Raw genomic sequence first — 22,449 nt, 5'->3', positions numbered from 1 at the left:
TGGAGGGGTGTTACATGAGGTCTAGTACTACAAGACAAGATCTCAATCTAGTCTGTGCGACCTTCCGTTTGGGAATGGCGGCCAGGCAAAGCCGGGGACCTAATTTGTGTAAGCAAGTGCCGACTTAGAGATGCTCATAGCATTGACTTGCAGGCTGGGCTGGGGCGCCGCGCGGCGCTCCACACCCCCATCCCGCCCCTCCACCCCTGCACCAAAGGTGCCCCACCCTAAGTGGACCCCGTGGGGGGCTTAATTCTCAGGGGTGGGCTTAATCCTCAGGGGAGGGCTTAATTTTCAGGGAGGGCTTAATCCTCGGGGAGGGCTTAAGTCTCAAGGAGGGCGTAATTCTCAGGGAGGGCTTACTACTCGGGGTAGGGGCTTAATCCTAAGGGGTGGGCTTAATCCTGCGGGACCCGTAGTAGTTAAAACCCCTGTATTTGGAGGGGTGGTAGGGGAAGAGGGCAAAGTAAGAGGGAGAGGCTTAGTGAGATCACAGAATTAGGGGCAGTTTTATCTGGGGTGATGACATTGTGAGATGGGTATCTAGGGGGGGTTGGATTATTTGGGGAGGGCTGGTGATGTCATTGCGAGGTTGGGGTTCTCTAGAGGAGGTTATAGTAATAGTAATAAAAATTTATTGAACTAAATAAAACAAATCTATACCCGAATAGCCCTTTGTTTTTTAAATATTTAGTGATATATGAAATAAGAGACATTATAAAATACAGAGTTATCATTCGTAATAAATAAATCTCCTGGTGTCATTTTAGTTCACGTTTTATTGTTCGGTCGTCTACAAATACAACATGTTATTTAGTATATTAGAGGACAGCGGGTTATTTCTGCGCGGTGCCCAGAACACGTAGAATGAGATATCATGTTCACAGAGAATGTGTAAAAATGATCTGAAAAAAGTAACAAAAGTGAGTGAAAGAATTGTGAGTGGAAACCAGGACAACGTGGGGACCTGGGGTGACGCTTTGTCTATAGAGAAATGAGCGAAACATTCTGGCCTAGATAATATCTACACGTACAGGAAACAATATGTCCGACCCAGGAGATTCACCAATCATTATTTATATTCACCTATATAACACCCCCGGGGCTCCAGGGTATATTTGGGTGGTACCATGTCCCTAATACATTATAGAGCATCATTTACCTTATAATCCCAAAATGGTGTATAAATAAGATGGGGCCCCCGGGGGAAGACTTAAAGGGATACTCCACCCCTAGACATCTTATCCTCTATCCTTTGGATGTCTGATCACAGGGATCTTACAGAGGGCAGTAGCGGTCGTGATGTCACGGCCACACCCCTCATGACATCATGCCACACCTCCTCAATGCAAGTCTATGGGAGGGGGCGTGGCGGACACCATGCCCCCTCCCATTGACTTGCATTGAGGGGGCGTGGCGTGACACCACGAGGGCCATGGCCATGATGTCAGGACCCATTGCCGCCAGCACCCAGCATTCAGAACAAAACATTCTGAACGCTGGGGTAGCGGAGCACCCCATTAAGGGTGGTTGGAGTGGACAGATAGACCCTAAGTGTCCCCTATAGAATCACCACAAATGAACGTAGAGGGGCCGTACAATAGTCGTTCAGTCTTTATCCAATAAGAACTTCCCAACTGTCTTGACCGATAGTAAACGGGAGGCCCGTGGGGTTATGTGTGAGGTAGAAACCAAAACAGGACTCAAGAAGAGAAAATGTAATAGTAAAGGGGTACTCTGATATATACTCATATAGCGTTATCACGTATGTTACTGGCTTCAGTATGTTTTTCCTTAGAATACCTGACAAAAAGTTGTGTAGTCGTCCCATTGTTAGTGTGGTGGTGTCCCGAGCTTCCCTGCTCCTTTCTCCCTCCTGACCAGAAGTTGTGTAGTCCTCTCATTGTCAGTGTGGTGCTGTCTCAGCAGCTCAATGGCTCCTCTATCCCTCCTCACAGGAAGTTGTTTTGACCTCTCATTGTTGATGTGATGTTGTCTCTGACTCCCTGGCTCCACCCTTTCTCCCAAAATGAAGCATCATCCTCTGCCATCTCATCTGAGCTCTTGTCCTACGTGTTTGAGAATAGATTATACCCTGAGACAACCCATCATATGGGTGAGGAAAACAATTTATGATGACAAATATGGCGCCAGACTGTACGGAACATAACCATAAGAGAAAGATGGGGGTGGAACACCTGCATGGTCCTCCATACTCTGAACAAAAAACATGGACATCTGTAATTCTTCTATTGGACATGAGGTTGATCAGTTCAATAGAACGTCAATAACCAATCAACTTGTCAGGTTGGACTCGTATGTAACCCAATATGGCGGTTGAAGGGATGTGCCTGCCGCCAGCATTTACGGGTTGGAAAGTCTTTCTTCAGCCTCCTTACATCATTTAAAGGGGTACTCCACCTCTAGACATCTTATCCCCTATCCAAAGGATAGGGGATAAGATGTCTGATCGCAGGGGTCCCACCGCTGGGGACCACCGTGATCTCCGCTGCAGCACCCCAGACATCTGGTGCACGGAGCAAACTTCACTCCATGCCGGATGACAGGCGATGCTCGGCAGGGACTTGTGACATCATGGCCACCCCCCCCCCCCCCCCCTCAATGCAAGTCTATGGGAGGGGGACTTGCATTGAGGGTGTGTGGCCGTGACGTCACAAACGGCGTGGCCGTGACATCACGAGCCTCCAGCACTGCACCCGACGCTCTAAACAAATGCCGGGTGCTACAGGGAGATCGCTGGGGTCCTCTGCGGCCAGACCCCCGGAATCAGACATCTTATCCCCTATCCTTATGATAGGGAATAAGATGTCTAGGGGCAGAGGACCCCTTTAAGGGCAACAATCTAAGGGCAAGGCTTAGCCCTACATAGATAGGACCTGGACCACAATACCCTTGACTCTGACCAATAAGAAAAAGGGGGGGGTCCCTGGTCCCAAAGGTTGGGCTATTAACCCCTTACAGGTCTTTTTATAAACAGCATGTACCTGCAGTCTGTGACACCTGAGCCTATTTGGCCAAGAGTCATCCAAAGCGTCCATTACTGAGAGGCCCCGTAACCCACAGCAGCCGTAGTGTAATCTGCTCTGTATTACTGATCCGTGTGGCAGGAAAGTAACAATATCGTTGGAAAAATCTCTTCAGACACATTGTAGCCGAGGGCGTCCGCTAAACAAGACTTGGAGTGAGAGTCGGAGGCAGGAGAGGTGTGTTCATTAGCATTGGTCCTGGCTGTGTCCTGGCACTGTCACAGAGGATGTCGGCACTGACAATTAATCCTCATCATCCCTAAGTGTAAGATTCTAACTGGAGACTTTAGGACTGAATCTGCTGAACATCACACGGGCCCCCGAGCTCATTTATTTCACAAATCATTTCCCTTTGACTCGCTGTGAAGAGAAGTGTCCCACAAGTGCACAAGTTCTATATCTGGACTTCACTACCAGACGGTTTTACTTTAGGCAGAATTTCTCCCGGACAAGGCCATGGGCAAGGTTATCATCATGGGCCAGAGGAGAGTAATGTGTACTATTAATGGGTTAACTATTTTTCTTTAAATGAACTAGTGCCAGAATGTTAAACAGATTGGTAAATTACTTCTATTAAAAAATCTTAATCCTTCCACAGGAAGTTGTGTAGTTCATTCCAGTCTGACCACAGTGCTCTCTGCTGACACTTCTGTCCATGTCAGGAACTGTCCAGAGTAGGAGCAAATCCCCATAGCAAATCCCCATAGCAAATCCCCATAGCAAACTACACAACTTCCTGTGGCGCATACAGCAGCTGATAAGTACTGGAAGGATTAAGATTTTTACATAGAAGTAATTTACCAATCTATTTAACTTTCTGGCACCGGTTGAGTTAGAAAGGAAAAAATGTAATTCCTTGCTTGTGTTTGAAACAGTTTGCACTAGCTCTTATATTGCCCCTAGCTGGTTCTATTCTGTGTATTTTGACCTTGGTTGGTTACATGTCATAAGTACTGGAAGGATAAAGATTTTTTAATAGAAGTCATTTACAAATCTGTTCAACTTTCCGGCAACAGCAACCTGTCAACCCGATCCGCAATGTGCGAACCCAAGCGCCAGGCAGACAACACACTGTTCGGCGATCCCGGTCTTTGTGACAGATCGCCCTGTCTGTCCCCCTAGTAATAGAGTCCCCCACTACCAGTACCTGTTTGGCCTGCCCTGTACTCTTCCCTCCCTCCTCTCTGGAGCAGACACCCCCCTGGCGGTCAGAGGCGGAGTCTTGCTGCAGTACTGATAGCTCTGAAACAACATCCCCCTCATCTGCCAACTGGGCAAACTTGTTGGGGTGTGCCAGTTCAGGACTAGCCTCCTTGACCCTTTTCCCTCTACCCTGTTTAATAACTGTAACCCAGCTAACTGCCTGACTGGTCCTGCACCTCCATCCCACTGTCCGTCCTCCCCACCTCTACCCTAGAGAGTACTTGCTCAGTGAGCAGGAGACTCCTCTTCAAGTTGTCAATGCGTCTCAGTGTTGCCAGTCGCTCCTCTAGATCCAGGATCTGGGCTTCCCAATGAACAACTCGCACAACAATATGCACCTCAAACTGCTGTTCAAGGATTGTATACATTGTGCAAGATGTACACCGAACTGTATGTTACAATATGGAGGCCATCTAATTATGGGGATTTCACAGATTAACGGTCCAAAACAGACAGTAAATATTACAAATAAATTCTCTGTAGACCTTGTAAGTTTAAAGTCACTAGAGTATAAGGAAAGTAACACTCACAGCGATCTCAAACTCCTGCTTTACAACTCTCGTTCAGCTGCCTCTCTTCCAAAGCAACACTCGGAAAGAGCAACCCTAGGTGTCCTGGCCCATTTCCCTGACCTCTTTACAGTGTTGTATATTGTTTTGGACCTTGTTATTGTAGTGGACCACCGGGTGTATGCCGGGCGGGACCACGGGTGTAGTGGTGTAGGTGGTGGGATCAGATGGTATTAACCCCGGGGGCTGGATGGTATTAACCCTTAGTGTTTGTGACACCAGTGTGGTTTTCGGGTTCCGGAACACCACACGCCCGGATTCTCCACTATCCCAATTGCTAGAAGTAAAATGAGAGTCCACAACCAGTTATGGTCAATCGGAGGCTTTTCTGAGTATAAGACAGATGGAATTATCTTCACAGCTAAGGCCAGAATTCCCAGAGAGATGGCCAGGACCCAGAGGACATTGCAGCTTGCTGGACCAATATACTTGTAATTAACTTGACTTGAAATTAGACTTGACTTGACTATGTGCAGGACTTGACTAGTTTCAGTGACAGCAGACATAGACTTGAGACTTACTGGAATGACTGTAGCTTTGTGGCCTCCAGATGCTGATCACTTGAACTGAGATCTTTGGTGGTTGCTGTCTCAGTAGCAGATGGTAAGAGATGATAAGAGTGAATTGTAATGGCCGCCCCTTTATATAGTGGGGGGCTGAACTAAAGCCCATTGGTCAAGCTGCGGGTCATAGGTTAAGCTGGTGCTTTCTGGGAGAACATGTGACAACAAATCATGTGACTGCGTAACATAACGAGATAGACTTACACAGGTCCTTGAGACCTCCCACAGGTCCTCTATACTACCTATACATAGGGATCCTGACTAGGCAAAGTGAAACAAACACCTTTATAAAACCAACAGGGGGAGACCTTGCAGGGGAGCACCCAGGTCACTGAGGGACTCAACCTGACAGGGCCCAAGGGGAGTACAGGACCATGTCCTAAGGAAATAAGAGGAAAAAACATGGAGGGAAGCGCGGCCTGACGAAGCACCAAAGGGCGTGATACAGTCCCTGGCCGCCGTCAGAAGCTTCCCCCGGAACATCTACCGCCTCCCCACTAAGAAGAAGAACAGACACCTGGATGGCTACCTACCTGCCTTGAATACAGTCATCTTTTCTCCGTTTCTTTTCTTCTCATTGTTGTATATATTTTTATTATTTGTTACCTGCTTTCATATATTTGTTTTTGTGAGCTTCCGATTGGTATACAATTCTACCTGACTGTACTGGGAGCAACTGATAGGACCCAAAAAATCTGCTATATGTAAACTCCAGTTTTGTCATCTTATTTCCAGCCACAATCACATTGTCTCTGAATGACCTTTTGTCCTTCTCTTAAGGTCACAAACCATATTTTTATAATTAAGTCCTTTCCTCCGTTAATATGGGTCTAGTAATAAAACTAATAGTCATCTCTGCAGTAGAGAACATTGTAGACAGCTCATACTAATTGCTTTATCTGTATAGACTTTTATTCTGTCTTCTTCTTATTAAGTCTGCATAGAGAGAATAGGGAGACGGCCTCCTGGGGGAATCGCACAGCCGACTGTCCAAAGGATTTTTATAGCATGGAGTCTCGCCAGAGTTGCAGCAGGTTAGGGCACAAAGAGCCAATTATATCTGAAAGTCACAAGAGGAGACCCTGAAGGAGAAAGGTAAGAACCAAGATCATAACTAATTTCCCAAACATCAAATGTGTTCTGTAAATGAGCATGGAGAAAAGAACCGCTTCTAATAAAACACATATTTATCTTAAGAAGCAATGGCAGGAAAACGAGAAGGAACAGTTGTTGAATGACATTTCTCTAATTATAATTTATCTCTTACAATTTAATTTAGAAAAATAATGTAAATGAGATATGAGCAAAATAAAAAGAGAAATAACAAAAAGAAAAATTGTTCAGTTTTTAACCCCTAAAGAACACAGAAATGTCATAGTGCCCTAATTAAAGGGGTATTCCGGTATGTCTTTTCATTTGACTGTGCTAGTGTAGTTCATAATATAGTGTCTGTACCTGTGTTTGATGGTCTCGCAATTCTTATGTGATTTTTGTCCCAATGTCTATTTTTAACAGCATACAAAATGAGTGTTGTCTCAGGTTTTCCCAGGTTGCAGTGCGGCCTGAGACATTACATCACTAATCAGGTGATCAGAGGGAGCCTCTCTGCTTCAATGGGCTGGGTGGAAGGGAGATAATTCTGCAAGGAAATGTAGTTTTGCAACAGCTGGAAGCACCCTGTTCAGAAAACACTGGTCTATTGCATAGAGGGGAGCACAGGTTTGTTTCAATGGGTGGGGTGGCTGATGTGTGGAAGGGAGAAAAGTGACCTCACACAAACAATGAATCATGGGACTTGTAGTTTGGGGGAAGGAACTCCAACAGGAAATAGCCAGTTCACAAAAAGATAGCCCCAGCGTTATGGTAATCTCACAACACGGCCATTTAGTCCTAAGACAAGTGCGGATCCTTCCCAAACATGGCTATTACTGTCTGGCAAGTAAATAGTAAAATCACATTATGGTGGAGAACTCATTTAACCCATGAAATGCCCCAATCAGTACTGATCAGCATCTAAAACAGTTGCAGGCCTTTGGGGAGTCTCATCGGACCATATTCACCGTGATGTACACTGAGGACAAGCGGGGCTCTGTACACTGAGGACAAGCGGGGCTCTGTACACTGAGGACAAGCGGGGGCTCTGTACACTGAGGACAGGCAGGGCTCTGTACACTGAGGACAAGCGGGGCTCTGTACACTGAGGACAAGCGGGGCTCTGTACACTGAGGGCAAGCTGGGCTCTGTACATTGAGGACAGTGCAAAACAAACACTTACTCAAGAAAATACCTTTTACCTAAAACTAGGAATAAAACTTTAAGAGGGAGATTTATCAAAACCTGTCCAGAGGAAAAGTTGCCCAGTTGCCATTAACAACCAATCAGATCGCTTCTTTCATTGTACAGAGGCCTTGTTTAAAATGAAAGAAGTGATCTGATTGGTTGCTATGGGCAACTGGGCAACTTTACCTCTAGACAGGTTTAGATAAATTTCCTCCTAAAAGTCCAGTAAAGGTCCTGTATATAGAAATATCGTATAATCACACTGGTGCAATAGTCACAGGGAAAACATTGTATCCACATGCAATTGCAATGTAAATGTAGGAATAGCAGAATCCCCATTTTTCAGTGTCCCTCCATTCAACATGTTTCACCACCCTACAGATGGTGTCCTCAGGGGGAACGATCTGGCTTCATTGATACTCATAAGCAAAGAACCCAATGGTATGATCCCAATCACACACATGTACTAGGAGATCTTCATATCTAGAGTAACATCTATGTCTCATCTCCACGTTCAGGCCCGGTCCGTGCCACGATGGCACATCCACATTATAGTTACTGCTGATGAAAGTTACTTTCAAGTAAAAGTAATGAAATTTCTTTCAGGGATTTGACTTTGTTTGAGCGTGAGGAGAAGCCGGGCGGATAACAGCTGGTCTTAAAATATGATAATGAGGTCTTAGCTTTGCACCATTGGCCTAAACCTAATGATAACATCTGTTAGGATCTTGAGATTGTGCATTATAGTCAAATGTGCGTAACATTTGTATTTAATTGCATCATCAGACGTGCTTAATAATGAGTAATGGGGCTCTTTGGGGACACGCCTGGGAGTGCCTCCGAGTCAATGAATGAACTGCGTCTGTACCATGACAGAACAAATAGACAGCTGGAAAAAAAAGAAAAAGAAAATCCAATCAAACTCGGAATAAACCTCAAAAGATAAAGAAATAAAAGCGAGATGCAATATGGCCAACGCCGGCTCTATGGCCCCCAATGGAAACGGAGGAAATGATATGACTCCCATATAGTACAAGGCTCTGGAGAACATGGCGGTTTATATAGCTTCACTACCGAATGTCATTATGTAATGTAGATCTGCGTATAAGGATAAGTAACTTTATAAACACTTGGCCCTTCTCATCTTTTATTCATTCCGATCTGAGCTTCTATATTACAAGTCATTCACAATCAATACAGATTTGCAGCGGAGTTGTAGTTTCACAACAGCCGGATGTCCGAAGTTTGGAAACCGCTGGTCCAGTGTGTGCACTGAATAGGCCCAGGCCTAGGGCGGCTGTTTAAAGGGTTACTCCACTCCCCAGTGTCCGGAACGTTAAGTTCCGAACCCTGTGTGCGGGCTTCTGTGTTCTCGGCCCGCGCTCTTGTGACGTCACGGCCCGCCCCCTCAATTAAAGTCTATGGGAAAGGGGCGTGACAGCCAACACGCCCCATCCTATAGACTTGCATTGAGGGGGCGGGCTTGAACACGGAAGCCCGCACACAGCGTTCAGAACTCAAGGTTCCAAACGCTGGGTAGCGGAGTAACCCTTTAAAGGGGAGGCAGAAAAACAAAATTAAATAGGTACTCCGCTGCCTCATCGTTCGGAACGTTCTTTTCGAACGCTTGAAGCGGGAGGCGAGGATCGTGACATCACGACCACACCCCTAGTGATGTCACACCACGCCCCCTCAATGCAAGTCTATGTGAGGGGGCATGGCGGTCACCACGCCCCCTCTCATAAACTTGCATTGAGGGGGCGTGGTGTGACGTTACAAGGGGCGTGGCCGTGACGTCACGACCCCTGCCGCCGGCACCCAACGATCTAAACGGAAAGAGATTGCGAGAGGGTCCTTTGGATAGGGGATAAAATATCTAGGGACAGAGTACCTCTTTAAAACAATAACACAATGGTCTCCAAACTGTAGACCTCCAGCTGTTGCAAAACTTCAACTCCCAGCATGTCCGGACAGGGAGAGCAACGGTGTTGTAGTTTTGCAAAAACTGGAGGTTCGCAGGTTTGGAGACCACTGTACCATCGCTCCATTCAAATGGGTCAACCAGCACCCCCCCATTCTTATGACTGGTCTGTGCCCTAGTGGTCAGACTCCCTTTGGCTACATAATACGGGGTCATTATGGTGGAACGCCTTCAGAGGAGGACTCAGTTCCAATAGCAGTTACATTTCAGGCATCTATCATATCATTAGATCTACCCCATAATATTATTAGATTTAAAGGGGTACTCCAGAGGCAAAAAAATAATAATTCAAATCAACTGGTACTGGAAAATTATACAGATTTGTAAATTACTTCTATATAAAAATGTTAACCCTTTCCGTACTTATCAGCTGCTGTATGCTCCACAGGAAGTTGTGTAGTTCTTTCCAGTCGGACGACAGTGCTCTCTGCTGCCACCTCTGTCCGTGTCAGGAACTGTCCAGAGTAGAATCAGATCCCCATAGCAAACCTCTCCTGCTCTGGACAGTTCCTGACACAGACAGAGGTGTCAGCAGAGAGCATTGTGGTCAGACTGGAAATAACTACACAACTTCCTGTGGAGCATACAGCAGCTGATAAGTACTGGAAGGGTTACGATTTTAATATAGAAGTAATTTACAAATATGTAGAACTTCCGGCACCAGCAGGTTTGAAAAAATTTATTTTTCATCTGGAGTACCCCTTTAAAAAGAAGAATAAAATGTGCAGAACTCCTGGAATATTCCATCCATCACACTTAACATTATGACTTTGTGAACGACGATGAGAAACATTACCTCTCCGTAATTATAATACAAATCCATCGCCGCAATGACAAATCAATATAACCAGCTCGTATTTAATGTACCTATTTTTCTTCTGCTAAATGGACTGATTGATTGACACTTGATGACGACTTCCATCAGATTACGGAGACGAGCGGAGGAGCGGCGGCGGCGGCGGCCTGTACAGTCGGAATAAAAAATAAAACCTCCTGATGATTTCTCGCTGCAATTTATTTGTATTTTGTCAAAGTCAAATAATAAACAAGAATTTAAGAAACAAAAACGAACTAAAAGGAAAAATAATAATGACAAAAGAAAAATAAAGAAATAACAGCTCATATGTGGACTGGTTATAGGACCAGGGTCAGGGCTGAGGGACCGGTTATAGGACCAGGGTCAGGGCTGAGGGACCGGTTATAGGACCAGGGTCAGGGCTGAGGGACCGGTTATAGGACCAGGGTCAGGGCTGAGGGACCGGTTATAGGACCAGGGTCAGGGCTGAGGGACCGGTTATAGGACCAGGGTCAGGGCTGAGGGACCGGTTATAGGACCAGGGTCAGGGCTGAGGGACCGGTTATAGGACCAGGGTCAGGGCTGAGGGACCGGTTATAGGACCAGGGTCAGGGCTGAGGGATCGGTTATAGGACCAGGGTCAGGGCTGAGGGACTGGTTATAGGACCAAGGTCAGGGCTGAGGGACCGGTTATAGGACCAGGGTCAGGGCTGAGGGACTGGTTATAGGACCAGGGTCAGGTCTGAAGGACCGGTTATAGGACCAGGGTCAGGGCTGAAGGACCGGTTATAGGACCAGGGTCAGGGCTGAGGGACTGGTTATAAAAACAATTGTATTAAAAAAGACTATTACCCCAAAATGTATAACTTACTAATACAGTGTTATCACAAATTGTGCTAGCTTCTGCATACTTTTCCATGCTTCCTCCCTGGCAGGAAATTGTGTAGTTCTCTCATTGTCAGTGTGGTGTTGTCTCAGCAGCTCCCAGCTACTCTGTCCCAAGATGACCCGTCATCATCTGCTGTCTCAAAAGGAGTGGCTGGATATTGTTTCTGAGCTTAAAGAATCGCCCCTAAATGATGTCACTGCCTCTACCCAGTCCATACAGCTACATCTCTGTCATATACAGACGCACTCACCCACACATATATATATATATTTCATTATTATTATTGTTGAATGGTTACAGCATGCTGCCTTGTGCTGAGAAAAGCCACAGGCAGAGAAGCAGACAAGGAACGAATGCAGAAGGTGCTTCAGATTTACTGACAGCAGAGCAATAATTTGTTGTGTCCTGAAATGTTCTGCAGCCACTGGGAAGGAATTGGCAGGAGGAGTGAAGAGGGAGTAGGCAGTGTGGGAGGACTGGATTGGTCGGGGGTCAGACTAGTTTGAAATCTGGTCTGGGGGCTGAATATTTTGGAGTCAGCTGGTGGTCTGCATATTTTACGAGTCTGATCGGGGGTCTGAATATTTTACGAGTCTGATTGGGGGTCTGAATATTTTGGAGTCTGCTGGGGGTCTGAATATTTTGGAGTCTGATCGGGGGTCTGAATATTTTGGAATCTGATCAGGGGTCTGAATATTTTGGAGTCTGATCGGGGGTCTGAATATTTTGGAGTCTGATCGGGGTCTGAATATTTTGGAGTCTGATCGGGACCCTGAATATTTTGGACTCTGATCGGGGGTTTGAATATTTTGGACTCTGATTGGGGGTCTGAATATTTTGGAGTCTGATCGGGGGTTTGAATATTTTGGACTCTGATTGGGGGTCTGAATATTTTGGAGTCTGATCGGGGGTCTGAATATTTTGCACTCTGATTGGAGTCTCATTATTTTGGACTTTAATAATCCACTAATTGGCTCCCAAGGAAATAAAGAAATAAATGGATTTTGATCATTTTAGCCTAAATAACCCAAATCTGAGGATGAAATAAAGAACATTCCTAAGATTTACAGACAACAAAGTGAATCCATATATTGGGATTTCGTGGCCACAGATGAAGCTTCGGTGTCTCCTCAGAGTTGACTTTAATGGCGGCTCCGAGGACGCTCCAACCTGAACTGATGTCTTAGTAATAAACCTTAATACAATTTACTGGAGCATTGATTTCAGATAATGTAAAAAGTCTCTGCCGAGGTGTCTGTGACCGGGAGGGGCGGCCGCAAAAATGTGCCAGGGATTTTTTGTGGTTTTTTTTTGCTTCAAGAAGAAATGACAATATTATTATCTCGCTCTGTGTATATAAATGTGCGCAATTCAGAAGAATGTCTTAAGTTTAACATCGGCAAAAATTATAGGAACGAGAAAAAACATCAAATTGTTGGTTCTCTATATATACAGATCATTTCTCTTCATGACTTTGGAATATGCGATAGTATTTTATATCTATTTCCTGTGGATAGATCAATAATTCCCAACCAGGGTGATAGATAGATAGATAGATAGATATGAGATAGATAGATATGAGATAGATATATAGATAGATAGATAGATAGATAGATATGAGATAGATGGATAGATATGAGATAGATAGATATGAGATAGATAGATAGATAGATAGATATGAGATAGATAGATAGATAGATAGATAGATAGATGGATATGAGATAGATAGATATGAGATAGATAGATAGATAGATAGATATGAGATAGATAGATAGATAGATAGATAGATAGATAGATATGAGATAGATAGATAGATAGATATGAGATAGATAGATATGAGATAGATAGATAGATAGATAGATAGATAGATAGATATGAGATAGATAGATAGATATGAGAAAGATAGATAGATATGAGATAGATAGATAGATAGATAGATAGATAGATATGAGATAGATAGATAGATAGATAGATAGATATGAGAGAGATAGATAGATATGAGATAGATAGATATGAGATAGATAGATAGATAGATAGATAGATAGATATGAGAGAGATAGATAGATAGATAGATATGAGAGAGATAGATAGATATGAGATAGATAGATAGATATGAGATAGATAGATAGATAGATATGAGATAGATAGATATGAGATAGATAGATAGATAGATATGAGAGAGATAGATAGATAGATAGATATGAGATAGATAGATATGAGATAGATAGATAGATAGATAGATAGATAGATATGAGATAGATAGATATGAGATAGATAGATATGAGATAGATAGATAGATAGATATGAGAGAGATAGATAGATAGATAGATAGATATGAGAGAGATAGATAGATATGAGATAGATAGATAGATATGAGAGAGATAGATAGATATGAGATAGATAGATATGAGATAGATAGATAGATAGATATGAGAGAGATAGATAGATAGATAGATAGATAGATAGATATGAGAGAGATAGATATGAGAGAGATAGATATGAGAGAGATAGATAGATAGATATGAGAGAGATAGATATGAGAGAGATAGATATGAGATAGATATGAGATAGATAGATAGATAGATAGATAGATAGAAAGATAGATATGAGAGAGATAGATATGAGATAGAGATGAGATAGATAGATATGAGATAGATAGATAGATAGATATGAGATAGATAGATAGATAGATAGATAGATAGATAGATAGATATGAGATATCTGGGGCTTCTCTCTCTAGGGAAACTGAACCTGAGGGTCTAATACCCAGATCTGTCTTGGTTAGATGGTCGTGTCAGGATATATTGGACACACAGAGCCTAGATAAGCAGTGCGCACATTTCCCAGATAGTGTAAGCCTGGATAAAGTGTTGGGTAACTTTAGCTGCCACATCAAGTCCTGTGTGTATCCGAAAAATCCAGACACAGGAGAATTATGGGTAAATGATTGTGTTCTGTCTGATCTCACAGATATAAAGATTTCTTCATAGATCTTTGAGGGGTGAATGACAGGTCCGGTCTTAGGACCATCCGTGAGATTTCTCTTCCTCAGACTCCATAAATATCAGGCAGAACGGACTCTCAGCAGACACGTGATCACCTGACAGACCGCGCTCCGCCGCGCACAGAACATCCGCCGTTTTGTCATATTTTGTATCTTTTGGACAATGTAGAGTTAGAATTGTTTCTTTTCCAAATCTCTGTGCGGCCACATTTCATTTTGAAAAATTTCCTCCCAAACTTTCCATCTCATTTATGACTCAATTAGAAGTGACCTACTTCAGCTCGCCAAGATCCTGAGATCAATTAAATCCTCCCCCGACAGGAGACTGGACTGCAGAATTATTGTGAAAAGAACATCTACTCCGAACGGCGGGGCGGGAAAGAATGCAATGGAGGGAAAAGATAAATGTACAATATGCCAGGAAAAGACTGTCCGATAAAATACTGGACCCAAAAAGCTCAGCAGCCGGCCGGAGCCTGGAGGACCAATGGGTTCACGGTCCAATATATGACAATGAATGTGGACGGAACGTTCTGGAATTTGTTTTATTTGGGTTTTTTTTCACCCACTTGTTGCATTGAATTAACTTTATTAACATGAAAAAGACGCACGATCTATCCAGGATTTATCTATACATTGGTGACTCGACAGATGTCCATGTGGTCATCCAGTTCTGTCCGGACACGGCCACCAGATCCTCGGATATGGCCTCCAATGTTTCCAGTCGTTGTCTCAGATTGGTCAGATCATGAGTCCTTGATGTAGTCCCCAGAGAAAGGAGTTTCAGGATGTGAGATCTGGTGATCATGGAAGCCGGCACAATGCTGTTGTTTCCAGTGCGGCCAATCCAATGTTCCCATAGAGCTTCATTACCTGACTTCTGGTACATGCCCTCCTCCTATTCCGCTTGGGCTATTGCAACTTCCCCCTCTGTGGCCCTCCATCAAACACTCCTGTTCCTCTACAAATCATCCTCAACTTAGCTGTTCGACTAATCCTCCTTCATTGACTACCCATCCCAATCCAATCCCTTCACTGGCTACCCATTGCCCAACGAATTTAGTTTAAGGGAAGAAGGGCATATATTGGCCGCTGCCAGAGGGGGAAGGTGCATTCCTCACTGGAATCACTGTACACTGTATATATGCAGTTAGAAGTCTAGAATGACCAGTCAGGCAATGCAGAGTATTAAAGGGGTACTCCGGTGGAAAACTTTTTTTTTTTTTTTTTTTAATGAACTGTCCATATATATGCAGGAAACAGCTGTCACCTTGTTCACACTGGCGTCATGGCTGCAGCAAGATGCCGGAAACAGCTGTCACCTTGTTCAAGCTGGGGTCGTGGCAGGAAACAGCGGTCACCTTGTTCACACTGGCATCGCGACTGCCGCAAGATGCCAGAAACAGCTGTCATCTTGTTTACACTGGTGTCACGGATACAGCAAGATGATGGAAACAGCTGTCACCTTGTTCACGCTGGCATCGCGGCATGAAACAAAACAATGTCTATGGTGGTGCTCTATTGTAATAGCGAAAGCTTTAATCCAAGACAGTCTATAAAAAAGAGGTCCAATGGCACTCACCCGGCTTCAAATCTTCAAGCTTTATTTCATAAAGGTGCAGTAAAAAACGGGATCTTTCCGCATTGGCAACACCACTGTGAACAAGGTGACAGCTGTTTCCAGCCGCTAGGCCCTTCAACAGACCCGGAGAGTCTGTTGAAGTGCCTAGTGGCAGGAAACAGCTGTAGCCTTGTTCACACTGGCGTCGCGGCTGTGGTAAGATGCCGGAAACAGCTGTCACCTTGCTCACACTGGCGTCACGGCTGCAGCAAGATGCCGGAAACAGCTGTCACCTTGTTCTCACTGGCATCGCGGCTGTGGCAAGACGTCGGTTTTTACTGCACCTTTATGAAATAAAGCTTGAAGATTTGAAGCCTGGTAAGTGCCCCTGGGCCTCTTTTTTTAAGTAAATAATACAATATAAATACAGGAATTGCATGGAATTTGACCCTCTCTCTGGGTCCAATGGGTTTCAATGGAACAAAGATAAAACTAATGGAACTTTCCCCCTTGTGTATCCCATCACGGAGCATCAGGGCTGTGAACTGAGCCAGAACCAAGTCCTGTGTCTCTATTATAAGTATTACTGAACCCGTCTCCAAAGAAGAAATCTGAGCAGAGAGTTGTGGGTAAATTAATTCTGTCATTACTGGAATCCAATTTTGGTCCTGACATAAACACAATAGGAAGATATTAGGAGTGGAATGAGCAGGAGACATGTGCACAGAAATCCTAATAGAGACGACTTCATTAAACACAACGCACGAATAAAAACAATTGTTTCTTCCAAGTCATTACTTTAACGTGGAGAGAACGCGGTGTCACTTGTCTCAATGAGACCTCCATTGTGTTTTATGGTATTGGAATTAACTGTATGAGCGGAGGACAAGACGTTTGGCACCGACATCTTATCCCACCACTGGGGACCCCCACGATCTTGTCTGCGGCACCCCAGACATCCGGTGCACAGAGCGAACTTTGCTCCATGCCGGATGACTGGCGATGCGGGGAAGAGGCTCGTGACATCACAGTCATGCCCCGTTTGTGATGTCATGACCATGCCCCATCAATGCAAGTCTATAGGAGGGGGCATCACTGCCATCACACCTCCTCAATGCAATTCTATGGGAGGGGGCGTGATGGCAGTGATGCCCCCTCCCATAGACTTGCATTGAGGAGGCGTGGTCGTGACATCACAAGTGTGGCGTGACTTTGACGTCACAAGCCTCTGCCACACATCGCCAGTCATCCGGCATGGAGCAAAGTTCGCTCCGTGCACCAGTTTCTGGGGTTCCGCAGCCGAGATCGCGGGGGTCACTGCCGTCACGCCCCCTCCCATAGACTTGCATTGTGGGGGCGTGGCCATGACATCACGAGTGGGGCGTGACTTTGACCTAACAAGCCTCCAGGGCTGCACCCGGGACTCTAAACGAATGCTGGGTGTAGTAGGGAGATCGCGGGATTTGGATAGGGGATAAGATGCCCAGGGGCGGAGTACCCCTTTAATATAATAAACTGGGGTTGTTATGCACTCACTGTTATCCACATTATAAATATAATAAAAAAAGGAATCTGTCAGCTGTAATTCACCTTCATATCTGCTAACCCTATAAGATGCTGTTAGGACCAGGAGAGACGTGTGACCTGCCATATTTCTGTCTGGGCTTCTATAAGAATAGAAAAAAGCTTTTATTCCCTGGTGCCAAGTGTCAAAGAGGCGTTCCCAAGCCCCTGAAGTGCTGAGGACTTGAACGCCTCCTCTCTCCCGTCCCTGTCTCTGCTTGGTTGACATTTAGATGGAAGCCAAGCCCTGTTTCCAAATCGCACACCTTCACACAATTTATATGCAGGACAGAGAAACGAGAATTTTGAAACAGGGCTCGGCTTCCAGCTGACTGTCAATCAAGGGATGAGAGGGGGAGCGGGAAGGCATTTCAGCACTCAGCACTTCAGCGGCTTAGGAACTCCTTTTGACACTTGATACCATAGAAACTTAGAATGTGCTGTCAGATAAGAGCCATTTGGCCCATCTAGTCTGCCCAATAATTTGAATACTATGAATACCAGAGAATAAACGCATTAATGACAGATCTATGAAAGGTCCCATGTATCTTCTTGTCCTAACAGCATCTAAGTCTGTTTGGAATAATCGAGCATTTATGGCACCATCTTCACCAACCTACGAGTGTGTAGGATCTACAGGCTCAGCTGCTAAGCCTGTGGGCAAATGTGGTGCAGGATGCCATACAGAACCTGTATCCTCCATCATCCAATGACATCTCATCTTGTATCAAGGCTAGAGTCTCCTTTCTATTGTACAGTTTCTTCCAATATTCTTCTCCTTTCGCTGTAATATTGTACTCTCTTCCCTACATCATCATTTTACTCACACAGTGGACAGGAGCCAACCTTTTGGGCAAAATCCTCCAAACTCTACAGTGCCGTGATCATCGTAGACACCGACCGGCTCAGTCTCAGGTGATGAAACAGGACTTGCTTGAAGCAGGCTTAAAGGGGTACTCCACTGCTCAGGAACAATTTGTTGTGAACGCTGGAGCTGGCGTTGGGAGCTCGTGACATCATAGCCACTCCACTTCATGAGATCATGCCCCGCCCCCTCAATGCAAGTCTTTGGGGGGGGGGGGGGGCAGATAACTGGCACCCATTCCACGGCCTTCTAAAAGTTTCTACATAGAAACATGATGGAGAGCATGTCATGCGAACTCAATCATCTTTTATACAATATGCAGATTTTAAACCTTACATTGACTTAATACCTCAGTGTCTGCTATTAAGGGCTCTTCAATGTACAATAAAGCTTTGCAAGTGAACTCCATACACCCAATACACAGATGTGTGAAGGTAACCAGACAATAACTTCACATGTATAGTAGGTGGAACAAAGGTAGTGGGACACTACAAACCCCCCCTCTTATAATAAGTCAACCTCAGCAATAACTTTGTGTGCATGTACAGATTACACAAAATTATGAACAGGTAACATTTAACAAACAAACAAGTCAATTGATGTCTAATTGTCTTTGCAAAAAAAATAAAAAATCATCAGTTCCTGGATTATTTGGCCCATAGTCTAAGATGCATCCGGCTGCATTGGCAAACTGAGGGTCATCAGATAATTGTTCAACAATTGTTCCAATATCAACTTATTTCCAATGTATATGATCGCTGTAAGACATAAAAAAAAAAGCAAAACCAGAGCCCAGTACTGTAAATTAACCATAGAAAGATATTCTATAGGGAAAGATAATAAATATTCATACTCATTATTATTTAGGTAAAACAACATATTGCAGTCAGTGGAACACCAGATAATAAACATACACAGACACAATATTGATGTTCTGTAGGGAAGTTGTGCATAAAACATTGGCGCAGATTCCAATGTTGTACATATGTTTTCTCGCTAATAACCCTGAGGCCTAAATGTGTCTGCTGTGCCACCCTTGGCAGCTACATACTAGTTCTCAACAGGCGATGTACCAGCAGGAGACCAAATCTGCAAGACCAAGAGAGCACAAAGTCTCCAGCCAACCGCGGCATCGCTGCGAGCTCCGAGGACGCGATGGAAAGTTTTGTACTGGCCCCCCCACCCCCACCCACCATCTGTTGCACAGTATAGCATCTCGAAAGTAAGAAAGTTCTGACAAACATGACTATACAATGACATAGAATAGAGGATACAATCCAACATGGGGTGCGGCTCCTTATAGTAGCAACGTGGTAACATTATCACAGAATATATAATACTAGATATATAGGAGAGGATGATGAATTAGAATAAAATATATTCTAATGATAAAATAATTATGATACAAGATATATATATTTATGTGTTGTGTGAATACGTGTGTATATATATATTTATGTGTTGTGTGAATATGTGTGTATATATATATATATTTATGTGTTGTGTGAATATGTGTATATATATATTTATGTGTTGTGTGAATATGTGTGTATATATATATATATATTTATGTGTTGTGTGAATATGTGTATATATATATTTATGTGTTGTGTGAATACGTGTGTATATATATATTTATGTGTTGTGTGAATATGTGTGTATATATATATTTATGTGTTGTGTGAATATGTGTGTATATATATATATATTTATGTGTTGTGTGAATACGTGTGTATATATATATTTATGTGTTGTGTGAATATGTGTGTATATATATATTTATGTGTTGTGTGAATATGTGTGTGTATATATATATTTATGTGTTGTGTGAATATGTGTGTATATATATATATTTATGTGTTGTGTGAATATGTGTGTATATATATATATATTTATGTGTTGTGTGAATACGTGTGTATATATATATTTATGTGTTGTGTGAATATGTGTGTATATATATATTTATGTGTTGTGTGAATATGTGTGTGTATATATATATTTAGGTGTTGTGTGAATATGTGTGTGTATATATATATTTAGGTGTTGTGTGAATATGTGTATATATATATATATATATTTATGTGTTGTGTGAATACGTGTGTATATATATATTTATGTGTTGTGTGAATACGTGTGTATATATATATTTATGTGTTGTGTGAATATGTGTGTATATATATATTTATGTGTTGTGTGAATATGTGTGTATATATATATATTTATGTGTTGTGTGAATACGTGTGTATATATATATTTATGTGTTGTGTGAATATGTGTGTGTATATATATATTTATGTGTTGTGTGAATATGTGTGTATATATATATATATTTATGTGTTGTGTGAATATGTGTGTATATATATATATTTATGTGTTGTGTGAATACGTGTGTATATATATATTTATGTGTTGTGTGAATATGTGTATATATATATTTATGTGTTGTGTGAATATGTGTGTGTATATATATATATTTATGTGTTGTGTGAATACGTGTGTATATATATATTTATGTGTTGTGTGAATATGTGTGTATATATATATTTATGTGTTGTGTGAATATGTGTGTATATATATATTTATGTGTTGTGTGAATATGTGTGTATATATATATATTTATGTGTTGTGTGAATACGTGTGTATATATATATTTATGTGTTGTGTGAATATGTGTGTGTATATATATATTTATGTGTTGTGTGAATATGTGTGTATATATATATATTTATGTGTTGTGTGAATATGTGTGTATATATATATATTTATGTGTTGTGTGAATACGTGTGTATATATATATTTATGTGTTGTGTGAATATGTGTATATATATATTTATGTGTTGTGTGAATATGTGTGTGTATATATATATATTTATGTGTTGTGTGAATACGTGTGTATATATATATTTATGTGTTGTGTGAATATGTGTGTATATATATATTTATGTGTTGTGTGAATACGTGTGTATATATATATATATATTTATGTGTTGTGTGAATACGTGTGTATATATATATATATATATTTATGTGTTGTGTGGGCCTGTAGCCCTGTAGCCCTTTATGCAGATGATATTATTATATTGGGGAGTAATATAGGATGCAAATCCAATTAACCATAAATGAGAAAACACAATTTTTCGATATGAATTATTAAAATACATTATTTGTAGAAAACTCCTCTCAGATTCTCCCTCAGGAAGGAGAATATAATGGATGATGCGGTGGATTCCGTCCCCGGCTGCTTAATATTCAGCGTCTCTCCCCCCGGAGCTGGTGTTTTTTCCATCCTTTATCACCGGTATCTGCGCACCTCGCGCCGCCGCCGCCCGTCCACCGCAATCTGTTCCATTAATTCTTCTCTGACGCTTTTCTGTATAATTCGCATTGAACCTTCCTTCCTTTATTACATGAGAAGCCGCTAATTGTTTCATTAAAGTTGATGGTCTGGAAAGTCGTCCCCCGCCAGGTTTACACAATTACCTCCAAAGTTTTCATATTTTCTTCTTGTTTTCGTCGCACTTTTTTAGAAGATTCTTGGCTCCAACCTGGGAGGACGTGAATTTATGAGGCCGTTCACACCGTCAGCTTGTGACTAACTCACTGACCTTTCATGTTTGCGCACGTTCTGTTTCCAAGTCAATTTTACCGGCTCAGAAATGAATCTTGAAGGGTTGTATGAGGTTACGTCCACCTGGCTGTGTTTCTTTTAGAAACAGCGCCACCCTTCGCCTGTGGCCTCTGCCTGCTCCTGCAATCTCACTCACAGCCTATGGAAGGGAAGACGCTGTTACCTGGTCGGTGCAGGCGTCTGTATTGTCTGTATTGTCTGTATGTATGTTTTACAATCTTTTTATTGGGTTTTTCAAAACATAAACATAACAGACATTTATAGCATAGAGTTAAACAGTCATGACATCTACCACATGTACATATATTTGTCTCTCACATTCACAAAACACTCAGGTTCCCGTGAACAACCAATCGTAATATAAGGAGAATGAAATAGTTAACCCTATATACCAATGTCCCTCCAACATGCTCGAAATACGCAGGTGCCAGTTAAGGTCCCTAATACCAGCCCTATCCCTCCTGCTCAGGAAACATCAAGGCACTTGCCAAAATAGGTCG

At 42.8% G+C, this 22,449-nt stretch overlaps 1 long non-coding RNA gene across 2 annotated transcripts in view; it reads left to right on the top strand.

The window, feature by feature from the left end:
• The first annotated feature begins 6,288 nt into the window (after positions 1 to 6,288).
• The window catches only part of LOC130293377 (uncharacterized), a 102,346-nt gene continuing 86,185 nt past the window's right edge, over positions 6,289 to 22,449 (top strand). For both annotated transcript variants that reach the window (XR_008848193.1, XR_008848194.1), the window contains exon 1: positions 6,289 to 6,477. This is a non-coding gene — a long non-coding RNA (uncharacterized LOC130293377). The remainder of the gene's footprint in view (positions 6,478 to 22,449) is intronic.

The sequence above is a fragment of the Hyla sarda genome, chromosome 10 (genome assembly GCF_029499605.1).
Source record: "Hyla sarda isolate aHylSar1 chromosome 10, aHylSar1.hap1, whole genome shotgun sequence".
Lineage (NCBI taxonomy): Eukaryota > Metazoa > Chordata > Amphibia > Anura > Hylidae > Hyla > Hyla sarda.
The sequence above is the reverse complement of the archived record's forward strand: the minus strand, read 5'-3'. Positions and strand labels throughout refer to the sequence as shown.